General features: G+C 48.3%; 1 long non-coding RNA gene across 1 annotated transcript in view; it reads right to left on the bottom strand.

Annotated features, from left to right (window-relative positions):
- The window catches only part of LOC108178296 (uncharacterized), a 79,441-nt gene that overhangs the window by 39,766 nt on the left and 21,759 nt on the right, over positions 1-17,916 (bottom strand). Inside the window, exon 2 of the long non-coding RNA XR_016217930.1 lies at positions 10,235-10,327. This is a non-coding gene — a long non-coding RNA (uncharacterized LOC108178296). The remainder of the gene's footprint in view (positions 1-10,234; positions 10,328-17,916) is intronic.

Genomic DNA, 17,916 nt, shown 5'->3' with positions numbered 1-17,916 from the left:
CCCATATAGGATGCTGGTGCTGCAGGCAGAGGCTTGACCTACTATGCCACAGCACTGGCCCCCTCCAGCCAGTTTTGAGATGTGTTTTGAAGAGGTTACTAACCTGAGTTTAAAAGGCAAAAAGCCCCAGAGTTTCCTCATTAGAAGGGAGGAAATTCCTGCATCAAGAAACAGCATCATGGCTCGATGCAAAGCGTGGCCTAAGGCAGCAGACGCCTCCTGCAAGGAGGCCTGAAACTCAGAACAGGGCGAGCCTCCGTGAGGAAGCCACAGAATGTCTAAACCCTACAGGAGGTGCAGGTTGGGGTGATTAGCTTCCTCCTCGTCAGGTGACCTGCCCACTTGGGGGTTAATCTCTCCATTTTATTATTTTTTAAAATATTTATTTATTTATTTGAAAGTCAGAGTTACACAGAGAGGAGAGGCAGAGAGAGAGAGGTCTTCCATCCAATGGTTCACTCCCCAGATGGCCACTCCGGCCGGAGCTGCGCCAATACGAAGTGAGGATCCAAGAGCTTCTTCTGGGTCTCCCACACCGGTGCAGGGGCCCAAGGACTTGGGCCATCTTCTACTGCTTTCCCAGGCCAAGAGAGCTGGATTGGAAGAGGAGCAGCCAGGTCTCGAACCGGTGCCCATATGGGATGCTGGAGCTTCAGGCCAGGGCATTAACCCGCTGCACCCAGCACCAGCCCCTCCATTTTATTCTTTCAATGAGGGGACTGCTGACAAAAAAAAAAAAATCCAAGATGATCCACTGGAGGGGCTGGAAACAATCTTTTTTTTTTTTTATTTTTTATCTTTTTAAATTTTTTTTCAATCTCATAAAAACTCTAAAATGTATCTCCATTAACTCACACAAAGGATCTTTGAAAAGGTTGTGGACAATGCATATTGTGAAAAAACTATGGATTTCATGGCCGGCACTGTGGCCTGGTGGGTAAAGCCACCGCCTGCATGCTGGCATCCCATATGGGCACCGGTTCATGTCCTGGTTGCTCCTCTTCCAGTCCAGCTCTCTGCTGTGGCCCAGGAAGGCAGTAGAGGATGGCCCAAGTGCTTGGGCCCCTGTACCCACATGGGAGACCCCGAGGAAGCTTCTGGCTCCTGGCTTCGGATCGGCGCAGCTCTGGCTGTTGCAGCCAACTGGGGAGTGAACCAGCTGATAGAAGACCTCTCTCTCTCTCTGCCTCTCCTTCTCTCTGTGTAACTCTGACTTTCAAATAAATAAATAAATCTTTTTTTAAAAAAACTATAGATTTCAAAATTTCTGTAGCAGTAGAAACTTAACTTTTGATTTTGTTTTCCATGAACATTTTGAAATACTCCATATCTACATTTTATCTTTTAAGGAATCATCACAATGTCCATAAGCAAGCTTCACGTAACAAGCTATTGTTAGCACACTTTCTTATCTCTGCTGGGAATATTGAGGCATTTTTTTTCCTCGTCCATGTTAATAAAAACTGAAGGTAGGAGCATATCAGTGCCCAATTTGGATGAATTTGCCAGGCAGCTTTTACGAAGCGGACACCGAAAGGCCTTTGGGTGATCGGGAGCAGTTTGAACATCTGGATGTGCAAACTCCCTTTAATTGGGGCCTTTGGGTGACGGGATTCCTTGTTTTTGCTCAAAACCTCCGGAGCGGAAAGTTAAGAAAAGTCAAGTTTACTGCTGCTAATTGCTCCTCCTGGTTTTGGCAGTCCAAGAATCAAATGAGGTGGTACTAATAGGACAAGCAGTTTGCTGCGGTTCCTTACATTTTGATAGGTGGATAGATAGTCCATAAAATCTTCTATTCATTTGCTCACAAGTGCGAGCCAATTCGGAGGTAGAATGGGAAGAACCGTTAGACATGAGGGCAGAAGCCTGGGACTCTGATTCCAGTGATCTTAACCTACAGGCTGCCCGTTCTCAGGTGAAATGCACTGAATCCCCTCCTGTCTGTTTCCTGCAGACTTCCAACAGAGTGGTTCTATTTATCGAGACAAATCCACCTGAGAGTGGGCATCAAACCATTCAACAGAAACAACCCTAAGCATGGCTCCGGCTCGGGAGAGGCCTGCAGGGGTCACACGGGAGAGTCCTAAACTGGAGGCAAGGAGCAGCTGAGGACCACACTGCGCTAACAGAGCAGGTGAGGGAATGGGACAAGGCCCTCGGCAGCCCGGGCAGAGTCACCCCCTCCCAGAGCCAGAAGCCAGCCCTGGATTACTGCAGGGGCAGCAGGCGTTCTGTAGACCCTATTGGAGTCTCCTCAGGAACAAAACCAGTGAAGATCCTGGAAAAACAAATTCTGAGCAAGTGCGTAAGCCAAGGGCATGCCATTAGGGAGAGCCCCGTGTAGGCTGGCACAGAACAAGGACGGCGACAGACATCAAGAGCAGGAATGAGCAGAAACTGGGAAACTCAAGAACAAGGGGGAGCTAGGCAGAGCAACCCCCTTTTGTCAGCCAGTCCTGGATCAGGGTTTTTGCCAATTCCCTGGGAATAAATTGGGGCAGAGTGATTCATTCTCCCCGACAAAGATACAGGGAGCATCCTGCAGGTCCCAGGGCTCCCTGCAAATGAGCACACGCATCTCCTCTCAGAGCTTACAGCAACAGGGCAAAGTACAGTGAAGGAGAGGAGCCCGCAGACCCGCAGGCTGGGTGGGTGTGGGGGGCGACCACAATAAGCTCAGAGCTCAGGGGCGGAGGCCACAGCAGCAGGCAGGAGGCTCCAGAGAGCAAGAGGAGAGGCTGGGGCAGACCCAAGGACAGGGCCTGGGACACCTGGTTAGAGATTTTCCTCTTGTCCTGCAATCAGGGGGAGGCAGGAGGCTGACATGAAAATCACTCGCTCTGGTTTGAGAACCAAATCAGAATCCCCTATGCATTATTTAAAGCTCATTGTGCAATAGCATGACCACGATACAGTTCACGCTCTCGGGTTATAAAGAATATCTCCTTTAAAAAAAATATAAAAAAGCTGTTTCTCTGAGCTTTATCCTGGGTGCCTGGCACTGAGCTTCTGAAACCCTGGGATATCCTAAGCAATAAGAGCATCTTCATAACTCATGACCACCCAGGTCACACCAGAGTTTATGCTTCTGAGGGGTCTCGTGTTGAGCCCCTGGATAGGGGCTTGTCACCAACCATGTGACTAGCAGATGGGGACTTGGAGCAACGGGGTAGCAGCCCAGGCTGCCCTCTGGAGATTGGGCTCAATCACTAGGATCTAATCAGCTGTGGCGACGTAATGAAACGCCACTAACAACTCCAGACACCCAAGCTCAGTGAGTGTCGTGGTGGATGAACACAACGGGGAGGGAGGCTGGGGACAGCACCCTGATTCCGGGGGAAACTGCATGTGCCGGATCCGCCCAGCCCTCACCCTAGTGGTGTCTTCAACTGCTCCTGATGTGTATTCTTTCTAAGACTGTAAACATTTTTTTAAGGATTGATTTATTTATTTGAAAGTCAGAGTTACAGAGAGAGAGAGGGAGAGACAGATCTTTCATCTGCGGTATAATCAATGTTTGTAAAGTCCTAGGGTGGGGCTGTTGATGTGGCGTGGCGGGTAAAGCCGCTGCCTGCAATGCGGGCATCCCATGTGGGTGCTAGTTCGAGTCCCGGCTGTTCCACTTCCCATCCAACTCTCTGCTATGGCCTGGGAAAGCAGTAGAAGATGGCCTGAGAGACCTGAGCCTGGATCGAGGCGCAGCTATTTTAGAATAGACCTCCATTTTGTAACTGGGGCCTGACCAGGCCCTGAGCTCTAAAGTTCATAAAAGAAAAAATAAATAAATGAACTCCCCTTGCAATAAACTCTCCTAGCACAGCCAATTAGCAGATAGCAGAGAAATACCTAAAGTTCCCGGTGTCTTTTTAGGGTATTTAAGGTGACTGGTGACATCCCAAGACCATGAGGTTTGGCACTTATACCCCAACAGCTCGAACCCTGTACTTTAGCCAACCAATTCAAAAGGCATCAACCCCAGAGCCATCCAACCACCTTTCCTAGGTCCATTCCCGCCACTGGATGCACTAATCAGTTCTAAGAGATGTCCTTTGAATTTCCCGTGGGATGAGATGATTTGCTAAATGGTACCATAATGTATAGAATGTCTCTGAAAACCCTATAAAAACCCTGTTAACTGAGGGGTTGGGGCTCTCAATTCAAATCCGCTGCGTCGGTGATAGCTGAGAACCCAGGCCTGGACCTGTAATAAAACTCTCATGTGTTTTACAGCGGTATTGGCTCCTTGGTGGTTTTGGGGACAATCGAACTGGGCATAATAGGCCCAAGTCCTTGGGCCCCTGCACCTGCATGGGAGACCCAGAAAAAGCTCCTGGCTCCTGGCTTTGTATCGGCACAGCTCTGGCCATTACAGCCATTTGAGGAGTGAACAGATGGAAGACTCTCTCTCTCTCTCTCTCTCTCTCCCCCTCTCCTTCTCTCTGTAACTCTGACTTTCAAATAAATAAATCTTTAAAAAAATAGTGCCCTGGGATAGGCATTTGGCCTAGCAATTAAGATGCCCATATCCCACATCCGAGAACCTGGGTTTGATACCTGCTTCCAGCTGCTGATTCAGGTTTCCTGCTATGCAGACCCCGGGAGGCAGTGAGTTATGGGCCAAGTACTTAGGTCCCTGCCACCACATGGAAGACCCAGACTGAGTTCCCAGCTCCCAGTTTGAGCTTTGGCCCAGCCTTGGCCATCTTAGGCATTTTTGGGAATGAACCAGTAGATAGAAGCTGGCTCGCTCACTCTCTTTCTCTTCCTCTCCTTCTCCCTCTTTTTTTTTTTAAAGATTTATTTATTTATTTGAAAGTCAGAGTTACAGAGATCAGAAGCAGAAGCAGAGAGAGAAAGAGGTCTTCCATCTGCTGGTTCACTCCCCTGATGGCCGCAACAGCTGGAGCTGCGCCAATCAGGAGACAGGAGCTTCTTCTGGGTCTTCCACATGGGTTCAGGGGCCCAAGGACTTGGGCCACCTTCTACTGTTTTCCCAGGCCATAGCAGAGAGCTGGATCAGAAGTGGAACAGCCAGGACTCAAACCGGCGCCCATATGGGATGCCGGCACTGTAGGCGGCAGCTTTACCCGCTATGCCACAGTGCCAGCCCCTCTCCCTCTTAATTTTAAAAATAGCCAACAACAAATGTCCACTGACTTTCTTTTAAAAAGTGTTTTCCAGGGTTCTGTGAGTCACTCTGACAAATTATAGATCCTGAAGAGGCTGTGGGAACCCCAAATTGGTAGCCAGTTGGTCAGAAGCTCAGATGGACTGGGGACCTCCAAATGCTGGCTGGCACCTGAAGTGAAGGGGTAAAATCTCATCTTGCAGTCCACCCCGGCCAGACTTCCTGGGGAGACCTGAGCGCCCTCGCCTTCGGTTAATGGGGTCTGCACCAACTCCAGATGGTTAGCACAGGTTTGAATTGTAGTACACCAGAGGGGGTCAGGCCTGTTGGGATTGAAACAAAATGCACGCTACAGTTCATTTTAGTCATTCTTAATTTCAAATACAATTATCTTTTGTACAAGGGAGTAAAACAAAACACACACACACACTTGTTCCAGAACTAAGAAATGGACAGATTTCTTAGTTTTATTAGCTATTGCGAAAAAAAACTCTGGCTTTGAGCAGCTCAAAATTCAGATTCTGCAACCTGGTGGCCAGCCCTAAGGTGCTCAGGGCCATTTAGGCTTTTTGTTATTAGCACTAAACCAACAAAGGGGTAAAATCTCAGTCCACCACTGGCCAGACTTGAACCTCTTGTCATCTGCATCTGAAGAGTGTTCTTCTTCCTGGGCCTGAGACACACCAGTGACACCCAACATCCCCAACCACCCACCGTAGCTTTCATTCCCAGCTCTGGTGGCCTGTGAAACAGAACCGCAAGCTTTCACCTTTTTAGTAACCAGCTGCCTACACAAGCGCCCTTGGCCAGCTCTGCAGCGCCTCCCTCCTTCATACCCTTTCTATAGCAGCACACCCAGTAGTTAGCTTGCTAACAAACTAACCAATGGTGAAGTGAGCTTGAGAGCAATTCACCTAAGACATTTTTTGCCTATTTCTTTTTTTTTTTTTTTTTTTTTTTTTTTTTTTTTTTTGACAGGCAGAGTGGACAGTGAGAGAGAGACAGAGAGAAAGGTCTTCCTTTGCCGTTGGTTCACCCTCCAATGGCTGCCATGGCCGGCGCGCTGCGCTGATCCGATGGCAGGAGCCAGGTGCTTCTCCTGGTCTCCCATGGGGTGCAGGGCCCAAGCACTTGGGCCATCCTCCACTGCACTCCCGGGCCACAGCAGAGAGCTGGCCTGGAAGAGGGGCAACCGGGACAGAATCCGGCGCCCCGACCGGGACTAGAACCTGGTGTGCCGGCGCTGCTAGGTGGAGGATTAGCCTAGTGAGCCGCGGCGCCGGCCCATTTTTTGCCTATTTCTAAGAAAAACTATGATGAACATCCAGGCCAAGAGCAGGCAGTCAATATCAAAACCAGGAGGAAAAACCTCCCTCCCACAACACTGTCTTGATAAGACCTGCTCCAGAGGCCATCACTGTGCTTTAGTGGGTGAAGTTGCTGCCTGCGGCGCTGGTTCCAGTCCCAGCTGATCCACTTCTGATCCAGCACCCTGCTAAAGCACCTGGGAAAGCAGCAGATAATGGCCCAAGTACTTGGACCCCTGTACCCACCAGAGGGACCCTGATGGAGTTCCAGGGTCCTGGCTTCAGCCTGGCCCAGTCCTGGCTGTTCTGGCCATTTGGTGAGTGATCCAGCAGATCGAAAATCTCTTTCTCTGTCTCTCTCTCTCTCTGTAACTCTGCCTTTCAAATAAATAAATTAATCTTAAAAAAAAAAGACCTGCTCCAATCCAGAGAGATTACAGGTAACATACTCGATATGATCAAACAAGGCACATTCATTTGCAATATACTGATATGTATGATTAAAACATCATCTTACAAATTCTATCCTTAAACATCTTTAGGCCTTTACAATCCTTTGTATTATCAAAGTTTCATAACTTGAAGCCAATCTCATTACAGATGATTCTCAACAACAGTTCTTTAAAAAAAAAAAAAAAGATTTATTTATTTATTCAAGAGGCAGAGAGAAAGAGTGGGAGAATCTTCCATCCTCTGGTTCACTCCCCAAATGGCTGCAATGGCCAGATCTGGGCCAGGCCAAAGCCAGGAGCCAGGAGCTTCCTTGCAGTCTCCCACATGGGTGCAGGAGCCCAAGAACTTAGGCCATCTTCTGCTGCCTTCCCAGGTACATTAGCGGGGAGCTGGATAGGAAGTGGAGCAACGGGGACTCGAACTGGTACCCATATGGGATGCCAGCACTGCAGGCAGAGACTTAACCTTCTATACCACAGTGCCAGCCCCTCAACAACTGTTCTCTTCCAGGCTGTCTACACCTGCAATGCTTCTGGCTCCAGCAGTAGCCTGTGGAATAATAACTGAGAGGAAAACATCCAATTGTCCATCCTCCTCATCATGGACACAGAAGGAACAACTCAACCAAGCCCGTAGCAATTCCATTTTTTCCCTACCTCTCTGTAGCAAATGCCTTTTAACCACTTTCCTCTCCTCCCACCTCCTTGTGTACGCTCATCAGTCCTCCCAGGAAAACACACATCCAACAATAGTCTCTTGCTGTTTAGAAGTTGCAGGAAGAAAAGGAATAGGTTGGCCAGCATTATGTTCCTTTTTCTATTGAGTGTGGAGCTCTTGCTAACTCACTTCAGAGTCTCCTGCCTTCCTTCCGCTTCAGATCCAGGGTCTCCATCCAGCCTTAGTCACCGCAGTTGTCTGTCTAAGACTGGTTTTTCATGAACGATGCAGAATCAGAGGAGAAACAGCTCATGAACTCTGCCTCCAGCAGACTCCTGGGCTGTCCCCCCTTTATTTTGTGCCATCAAGATTAAGGTCAACTACAGGTCCTCACTCTCAGTCAACTTCATCCATATTTCTAGGGAATCACTAAAAATAAGTCATTTTACACTGTGCTCATGAGTACAATATTAAAAAAAGAATGATAGCATTCTCCATCACAGAGAGGGAAGAAAGTATGTGACATACAGAATACACAGAAAGGCGTCTCAGCCGGCGCCACGGCTCACTAGGCTAATCCTCCGCTAGCGGCATCGGCACCCCGGGTTCTAGTCCCAGCCGGGGCACCAGATTCTGTCCCGATTGCTCCTCTTCCAGGCCAGCTCTCTGCTGTGGCCAGGGAGTGCAGTGGAGGATGGCCCAGGTGCTTGGGCCCTACACCCCATGGGAGACCAGGAGAAGCACCTGGCTCCTGGCTTCGGATCAGCGCGGTGCGCCGGCCACAGCGGCCATTGGAGGGTGAACCAACCGTAAAGGAAGACCTTTCTCTCTGTCTCTCTCTCTCTCACTGTCCACTCTGCCTGTAAAGAAAGAAAGAAAGAAAGAAAGAAAGAAAGAAAGAAAGAAAGAAAGAAAGAAAGAAAGAAAGAAAGAAAGAAAGAAAGAAAGAAAGAAAGAAAGAAAGAAAGAAAGAAAGAAAGAAAGAAAGAAAGAAAGAAAGAAAGAAAGAAAGAAAGAAAGAAAGAAAGAAAGAAAGAAAGAAAGAAAGAAAGAAAGAAAGAAAGAAAGAAAGAAAGAAAGAAAGAAAGAAAGAAAGAAAGAAAGAAAGAAAGAAAGAAAGAAAGAAAGAAAGAAAGAAAGAAAGAAAGAAAGAAAGAAAGAAAGAAAGAAAGAAAGAAAGAAAGAAAGAAAGAAAGAAAGAAAGAAAGAAAGAAAGAAAGAAAGAAAGAAAGAAAGAAAGAAAGAAAGAAAGAAAGAAAGAAAGAAAGAAAGAAAGAAAGAAAGAAAGAAAGAAAGAAAGAAAGAAAGAAAGAAAGAAAGAAAGAAAGAAAGAAAGAAAGAAAGAAAGAAAGAAAGAAAGAAAGAAAGAAAGAAAGAAAGAAAGAAAGAAAGAAAGAAAGAGGCATCTCAGAAATTTCACAGAAAAGTAGAATGAAAAGATAATGCTGGGGTGGGTGTCATGACACAGTAGGCTAAGCTTCTGCTTGCAACACCCACACCCCACACTGGAGTGCCAGTTCGATTCCCAGCTCCTCTACTTCCAATCCAGCTTACTGCTAATGCATCTTTGGAGGCAGCAGATGTGGCACAAATACCTGGGTCCCTGCCACCCACATGGGACACCCTGATGGAGTTCCTGGCTCCCAGTTTTGGCCTAGACCAGCTTCATCTATTGCAGCCATTTAGAAAGTGGACCCATGGGCTAGCGCTGTGGTACAGTGGGTTAAGGCCTTGGCCTGAAGCGCCGGCATCCCATACGGACGCCGGTTCTAGTCCTGGCTGCTCCTCTTCCAATCCAGCTCTCTGCTGTGGCCTGGGGAAGCAGTAGAAGATGGTCCAAGTCCTTGGGCCCCTGCACCCACATGGGAGACCCAGAAGAAGCTCCTGGCTCCTGGCTTCAGATTGGCACAGCTCTGGCCATTGTGACCATCTGGGGAGTGAACCAACAGATGGAAGACCTCTCTCCCTGTCTCTGCCTCTCTCTGTAACTCTTTCAAATAAATAAAATAAACCTTTTTTTAAAAAAAAAAGTGGACCCAGCAGATGAAATATCTCTCTCTGTGTCTCTCCGCCTCTACTCTGCCCTTCAAGGAAATAAAAATAAATGAACATTTTTTCAAAGATATTATGCGTTCTCCATGAATTTCTCGAGGACCTTCATAAATGTGCACACACCTATATATGCACACATTCTAACTACATATTTGGCCCTGTTTTCTTTCTATATGATATTTGATTGTGTACTTTCTCATATAACTTACATTTTAAAACATTTTCCCTTATCGACAATACTCAGAGATACTATCAGATAGCAATTACCTGCCTCAAGTATATCCTGACTAATTAGAAAACCAAAGGGCTTTAATAAGCAGTTAAAGTTTCTATCAAAGTAAATGCTGTTTTAAAGACAACTGGTTCCTATAATTATATAAATATATTCACATTAAACTGATAATGCCATTGAGGAGGTTCTTTGTTATCAGTTGATTTCCAATAATTGGACAAAGCCAACTATGATTTTTAAGTGTTATTTTCATTCCCAAAGAAAAGAAAGGAAGAAAAAAAGATGAAACCTTCTTGGTCACAGCAAGAACCAAAACACTATTACACCTGTCTCTTTGCATGAATTCACCTCAAACACACACGTTCCAAAGTCTACTTCAAACAAGCTGCTAGCATTAGCTCAAACCTGATCAATGAAGCCAGCAGAAGACAGCCTTTCTCCATGCCATTAGAGAGAAAACACACCACCATTATTTAGGAGGCCTGCAGAGAAAGAGATCTGAAAAAAAAAATAAAAGAAGAAAAATAAATAGCCATATTTTAGATTCTGTGAACAAGGGCATTATGGCTGGAATTTATTACACAAGATTTTCCTGAAATCTTTGCTCTAATTTTAGAGCTTTGTCAAACCTTATGATAGAAATAATTAAAACCTGTGCACTGTGAGGTGAAGCAGTAAGGTTTCCCCCACTAGCTGACAGTGATGGCAATGCCGCCAGCCGCCAGCCGTAGGACAAGTTTGCCATCTTACCTGCAAACATCAGGCTGGACACCGACCAGCATCGCTTGGGGCTGCTGGAATTCCTGGGAGCAGGTCAGCAGGGCCAGGTCTCTGCCCTCCTCCCCTCACGTGGGAACAGTGCTTGGAGAAGGGTACTTGTCGAACGGAACCTGCCACAGGCAACGCACTGCAGGAGCGCCCCACCCCTACCCCTTGTATTCTGTTTCACTATAAAAGCAGCCTCTCGTGTGACAATGAACACTTTAGCTATAAGCAGTCCCAATCTCTCTCTCTCTTTTTTTTTTTAAGATTTATTTATTTATTTGAAAGGCAGAGATACAGAGAGGGAGGCAGAAAAAAAGAGAAGCTTTCCATCCACTGGCTCACTCTCCAAATGGCCACAACAGCAAAAGCTGGGCTGATCCAAAGCCAGGAGCCAGAAGCTTCTTCTTGGTCGCCCACATGGGTGCAGGGACCAAGGACTTGGGCCATCCTCTACTGCTTCCCCAGGCCACAGCAGAGAGCTGGATTGGAAGTGGAGCAGTCAGGACTTGAACTGGCACCCATATGGGGTGGCAGCACTACAGGCAGTGGCTTTACCTGCTATGCCACAGCACCGGCCCCATCAGTCCCAGTCTTAGGCGACTGTTTAAGGGAATCCTGTCAGACATCACAGCTTCCAGAACTTGGAGACCTTGCAAGACAAAAGCCCCAAGGGACACTGAGTGTGAGTGCTAGCTCAATGTCAGGCAACCGAGAGAGCCGTCCCGGTCAAGCTCATGCTCCAGGCAGCCCTGAGTGTCTCCAAAACCTACAGCAGTATACAACTGTACCTGCACACACACACATGCACAAATATACAGGTATATATTTTTAATATTTAAATTTAAATGAATTTCTTATATGTGCCTTTTCAGACACACCCCATCATAAAATATATGACCTTAAATAGATGAGTGGGAACTGCGACTGTGGCTTTTTAAATTTTTTAAAAAATATTTATTCATTTATTTGAAAGGCAGAGAGAGAGAGAGAGAGAGCAAGCGAGCTCTTCCATCTGCTGGTTCACTCCCCAGATGGCCGCAACAGCCAAGACTGAGCCAGGCCAAAACCAGGAGCCTGGAGCTCCATTCTGATCTCCCATTTGGGTGGCAGGGGTCCAAGTACCTGGGCCATCTTCTGCTGCTTTCCCAGGTACATTAGCAGAGAACTGGATCAGAAGCAGAACATCTGAGACTTGAACCATTGGTCTAATATGGGATGCCAGCTTTGTAGGTAGCTGCCGCTCCCTTGCCCGCAAAGGAACAACACTGTTCGCAGCTTATCGGTCTTCAGCAGACTTTTAATGAGAAAATAACAGTGACAGAGAAAGAATGAAGGGAGGAGAGTGGACAGGAAAGCCCCCTCCTTCCTCAGCACACAGCTTATATACAAAATCTGGCCAATTGCAAGCGGGCTCAAGTCCATGCACGGAACACTCCAATCCGCTGTCTGTTCACGCAGTGTGCACGCGTCCTCGGGCCAATCAGATGGGGTGTCACGCAGCAGGCAGGCTCACCGCATAGTCCTCAGCGCCATCTTGTTGTTTATGACATTCTCAACTCCTCTGGAAAGTTCCGACCGTGGGAAAGCATTGTCCTAACCGAAACTAGCAACATTCGCCTTGTGATAAAGACACAGCAACAGCTATCAGACCAACCTTGACGTGGGGGCTCCATGGCTGCGCTTCCCATGGAGCCCCACAGGTAGCAACTTAACCCACTGTACTACAAGGTGCATCTAACAGGATTTTTTTTAAGATTTATTTTTTTTTTATTTGAAAGAGTTAGAGAGAGGCAGAGACAGAAAGAAAGAGGTCTTCCATCTGCTGGTTCACTCCTCAGATGGCCGCAACAGCCGGAGCTGCGCCGATCTGAAACCAGGAGCCAGGAGCTTCTTCCGGGTCTCCCACGTGGGTGCAGGGGTCCAAGGGCTTAGGCCATCCACTGCTTTCCCAGGCCATAGCAGTGAGCTGGATCAGAAGTGGAGCAGCCAGGACTCAAACCAGCGCTGCAGGCTAGGGCTTTTACTCACTGTACCATAGCACTGATCCCATAGGATTTTTTTAATCCTACCTTAATACTGCAACTATTAGGCCTCTCAAGGGTTCAAAGGTGTCAACAATGACAGTCTTTTTTTTTTTTTTTTTTTTTTTTTTTTTTTTTTTTTGACAGGCAGAGTGGACAGTGTGAGAGAGAGACAGAGAGAAAGGTCTTCCTTTGCCGTTGGTTCACCCTCCAATGGCCGCCGCTGATCCGATGGCAGGAGCCAGGAGCCAGGAGCCAGGTGCTTTTCCTGGTCTCCCATGGGGTGCAGGGCCCAAGCACCTGGGCCATCCTCCACTTCACTCCCTGGCCACAGCAGAGAGCTGGCCTGGAAGAGGGGCAACCGGGACAGAATCCGGCGCCCCGACGGGACTAGAACCCGGTGTGCCGGCGCCGCTAGGCGGAGGATTAGCCTAGTGAGCCGCGGCGCCGGCCAACAATGACAGTCTTGCTCACACCCCTTTTCCCCAATGTGGGCTATTGCAGCAGCCTCCTTGGGGTTTCCCCTAGTGTCCACCTACTCTGCGTGGTCACCAGCATTGCCTTCTGTTCATTCACCCAATGCTTATTGATTTCTTTCTTTCTTATTATTATTTGTGCAGCAAAGAAAGGGAGAAAGAAAGATAAAGAGAGCTCTCAAATCTTTGTACTAGCAAGGACTGGGCCAGGCCAAAGCCAGGAGCCGGGAACTCAATCCAGGCCTCCCATATGGGTGGCAGGAACCCAACTACTTGAGCCATCACCACTGCCTCTTAGGGTTTGCATTAGCCGGAATCTGGAGTCAGGAGCTGGAGCTGGAGTGGGTATTAAACCCAGGCACGCCACTATGGTATGCAAAAGGGCCAGCGCTGTGGTGTAGTGGGGAAAGCTACAGCCTGTGACACCAGCATCCCATATGGGCGCCGGTTCGAGTCCCACCTGCTTCACTTTCAACCCAGATCTCTGTTAATGGCTTGGGAAACACACCAGAAGATGTACTTGAGGCCCTGCCACCCACATGAGAGATCAAGAAGAAGCTCCTGGCTCCTGGCCTTGGCCTGGCCCGGCCCTGGCCCTTGTAGCCATTTGGGGAGTGAACCAGCAGATGGAAGATGGATCTCTCTGAGTCTCTTTCTGTCTCTCTGTAACTCTGACTTTCAAATAAAGGCAGAGATCAGAAGTGGAAGAGCTGGGACTTGAATCAGCACCTATATGCATCATTGCAAGCAGTGGCTTACCACAGCTGCGCCACAATGCCCGCCTGAGTGTAAATGACTTAACCACCATCTGAACCCATCCCATGGTTTCTCGCTATGAGTAAAATGATGATCACTTACAGAAGACACAAAGATGAGTAAGACACCTCCCATACTCTGAAGGATCACACAGTCTAAGATGCAAATTCTGTTTTGTCATTCACCTATCTGAAATTCGTCAGGAAATGCCTGTAGGATGAAATCAGAACTGACGGGGCTGGTGCTGTGGCATAGTGGGTAAAGCATCCCATATGGGCACCAGTTCAAGTCCCGGCTGCTCCTCTTCTGATCCAGCTCTCTGCTATGGCCTAGGAAAGCAGTGGAAGATGGCCCAAGTCCTTAGGCCCCTCCACCTATGTGGGAGACCCAGAAGAAGCTCCTGGCTCCTGGCTTCAGATTCACCCAGCTCCAGCTGTTGCGGCCATTTGAGAAGTGAACCAGCAGATGGAAGACCTCTCTCTCTCTCTCTCTCTCTCTCTTTCTCTAACTGTGCCTTTCAAATAAATAAATTTTTTGAAAAAAGGAAGGAAGGAAGGAACTAATTAGTACAGCACGATTTGTCATTATTCGTACTCATGGGATCTGGTCCCAGACCAAACTGCTCTATCCGACTCCCTGACTCTGTCATATATGTTGCCTCTACCCTAGCTACCTGGAACCTGTTCACCCTCCCAAGGCCCATGCAAACGACATCCTCTTCCTGGACTGGCCCTGCTATGGTTTGAATGTGGTTCCCCACCCCCACCAAAACTCACGCTGAGGCTTCACCCCCCAGCAGATCACTACTGCACCATGGGGAGACCTTTCAAAGGGACAGGGCCGTGACCCCCTCATGAAGGGACTCATGCTGGTCTCACAAGCGGGCTGTCACAGGAGAGAGCCCGGCCTCTCCCTCTCTCTTACTTCCTCTCTCACCACGAGACCTCCCTCTCCCACACACAGTCCCACTGTAGACGTCATCTGCCATGAGGCCCCCACCAGAACCAAGCAGATGCTGGCTCCAAGCTCTTGCACCTCTAGTTAAAGGCACCCAGCCCCAGGTAATTTGTTATGGAGGCAGGAAATGGACTGAGACACCTTCCGTCCAGTAAACTGCTAGGCCTCAGCACCCGGAACAAGCTCAGAGAGTCTCATCCGGCTAAGCCAGCATGCCAAGTCAGCAGCTTCCCTTAAACACCACGTGCCAGGCTCTCCCATGCTTTAACCCATTATCCCTCACAGGTCTCAGGCAGATACCATTAATACCCCCACTTTCTAGATCCGGACACTGAGGCACAGCAAATTTAAGTAACTCACCCAAGACCACCAGTTAGGAAGCAGCAGAGCCAAACTTTGAACCTGGTTCCAAGGTCACGGCTTTTGACTTTTTTTTTTTTTTTTTTTTTGGTAAACTATGAGAAATCGTTTCTGAAGGATACAGAGTTTCATCCCTGAGGGACAGGCTTCATGGAAAGACAGATGGTACCCCACCATGTGGAGCCCAGGCAGCACAGCGGGACCCCGTCTCAAGTGTCTGATGGGGTCAGGGTGCTTGTCTTTGAGCCGAGACACCGAGGCCGGGCACCGTCGCCTGAGCACTGCAAAGACCCACACGAGCAGGTGCCCTCCTTCGGGGGCTCTGTGGGCCTCAGCTCTTGGTCTCAGCAACAAGTCAGCCTCGTCCCCATCACTCCGAGGTGGCCTGTGAGCCTCCCACCTCCTGCGAGTCACTGAGCGGTTCTCTGCTGTCATCTGTTCTGGTTTCACGGTTCACAGCACATCCGTGCACTTCCCCGTGTCAAGGTTCCCACAGGCAGCCTCGCTGTCGCCTCCACGTCCTGCCCCACCAGGCAGCTGAGGTTACCTACACCAAAGGGTGAGCAGACAGTGATGAAGGTCACAGCGCTGCTCCTCAAAGCAGAACTCGCACCTCAGCCTTCCTGCTCTAATCCAGTTCCTTCCCCGGTACGAGTGAGCACAACAAACCTTGAGATTTGCCACCAGCCCAGCAGCACTGGCCCCAGAGCCTTGAGCCCAGCGTGGTACGTCTGTTTCCAGCAGGTTCTCGTGGGCCCCAGCAACTTGCCCCCCAAGGCTTCCTGTCTCCCAGCTTCCCTGGTGTCCCCATTGTATGCACCCAGAAGCTCTGGCCACGGTGGCCACCCCATGCCTTCTGCTTCAGTTTCCTCGTGGGTGCCACAGTGTTGGCCTCCTTGGATGCCACTCCTTGCTGTTCACACACACACACACACACACATACACTCACACACACACTTCCTCTGCTGTCTTTGCCACCATCTCTGCCCAAGTCCCACAGTATGGCTTCCCGCTCCCAGGCCATCTACCCCAAGATCCTACCTGCAGCAACTGGACTCCAAGGAAGACCTACTCCCACCTACTGCTCTCCTAGCTTTGGCGTTGTCCCCACTGCTCACCCTCCTATTAATAGGGCACATTGACCGATGTCGTGGTTTTTCCAGCATCACACTGATTCCAGCCTCTCTGTCCCATCATCAGACCATTTGGCCCAATCTTCAGATCAGAAATACAGTCATTATAGATACACTGTGCCTACACATCATTGTTTAAAATGTTTTGTTTAATTAGCCTTTATTTGAGAGACAGAGAGGGAAAAACAGAGAGATCTTTCATCCTCTGGTTTACTCCCCAAATGCCCACAACAGCCAGGGCTCAGCCAGGATAAAGTCAGCAGTCAGAAGCTCCATCTTGATCTCCTCCATGGGTGGCAGGGGCCCAAGTACTTGGACCATCTTTCACTGCCTTCCCAGGCACACTAGCAGGGAGCTGGATTGGAAGTAGAGCATCCAGGATGGATACTGGCAACACAAGTGGTGGCTTGGCCCACTGCACCACAGCACCGGCCCCTACACATCATTTTCTTTTTTTTAAATTTTTTTTTGACAGGCAGAGTGGACAGTGAGAGAGAGAGACAGAGAGAAAGGTCTTCCTTTGCCGTTGGTTCACCCTCCAATGGCCGCCGCGGCCGGCACGCTGCCTACACATCATTTTCAAATAGACGCCACATGCCCAGGATACAAAATTTCAAAGGCATCCAACTGTATAGCCCACAGAGTGAGAACTAAGTCACTTCTCAGCCCTGTTGCCCAGGCCCATGGGTCCACAGTTCCCCTCCTCAGAGGCAGCAGCAGGTTCTTAACTTCACCGATGACAGTCATGGACCTCCAACCTGGATGGCACTGCCCACGTTTCGACAGCAGCATTGTCAATTTCTTCACCATGTATAAACTTAAAACCATTTTAAAAAGGAATTTTTAAAATTCAACTTTAATGCCACCACCCTAAATTAACTCAAGCTATTTCTTAAAATCACATTTCAATTTTTATCTACATGCACTTTTTCATTATTTAATCATAGCAGTTTTTAAAGTTTAGTTGTAGTTCCATTGCCAATGTCAGGCACACATTTCATTTTCATTATTTTTAATAGCTACATAATATTCATTTTGGCTAAAATCCAAATCTTGGGGTTTTATTTCAAGCTTTCCTGATTATAAATAATAGCAGTAAAACCATCTATAATTTTGTCTTCTTTGAATTATTGCATTCAAGTAAGTCCCCAGAGTTATAATGTCAAGTCTAAGGAATGGTTTATGTCACATTTAGCCAAATGACTCTTGAAGAAAGGCAAGAGCAGTTAACAATGCCTCACACACATATGAGGACACACATTACTCCTGTCCCATCAGATACAATAATTACACTTATTAATCAAAAATACTTTCAGAATGGTCACATTTATGTCTTTGATGCAGGGGCTGGAATTGTGGCAGAGCGGGTTAAGCTCCAGCTTGCAACTCCAGGTTCCCACAGAGGAGCGCTGTTCCAGCTCCCTGTTAACTTGCCTGGGAAAGCAGAGGATGATGGCCCAAGTAATTGAGCCCCCGCCATGCACAGGGCAGACCAGAATGGAGTTTCTGGCTCCATTCGCCATTTCTGGCTTCAGCCTGGTCCAGATCTAGTTATTGTGGCCGTTTGGAGAGTGAATCAGTGGATGGCAGATACTGCTCACTCTCTCTGTGTCCCTCTC

This window comes from Oryctolagus cuniculus, chromosome 12 (assembly GCF_051225735.1).
Source record: "Oryctolagus cuniculus isolate XC-2025 breed Fujian yellow rabbit chromosome 12, ASM5122573v1, whole genome shotgun sequence".
Lineage (NCBI taxonomy): Eukaryota > Metazoa > Chordata > Mammalia > Lagomorpha > Leporidae > Oryctolagus > Oryctolagus cuniculus.
The sequence above is the reverse complement of the archived record's forward strand: the minus strand, read 5'-3'. Positions and strand labels throughout refer to the sequence as shown.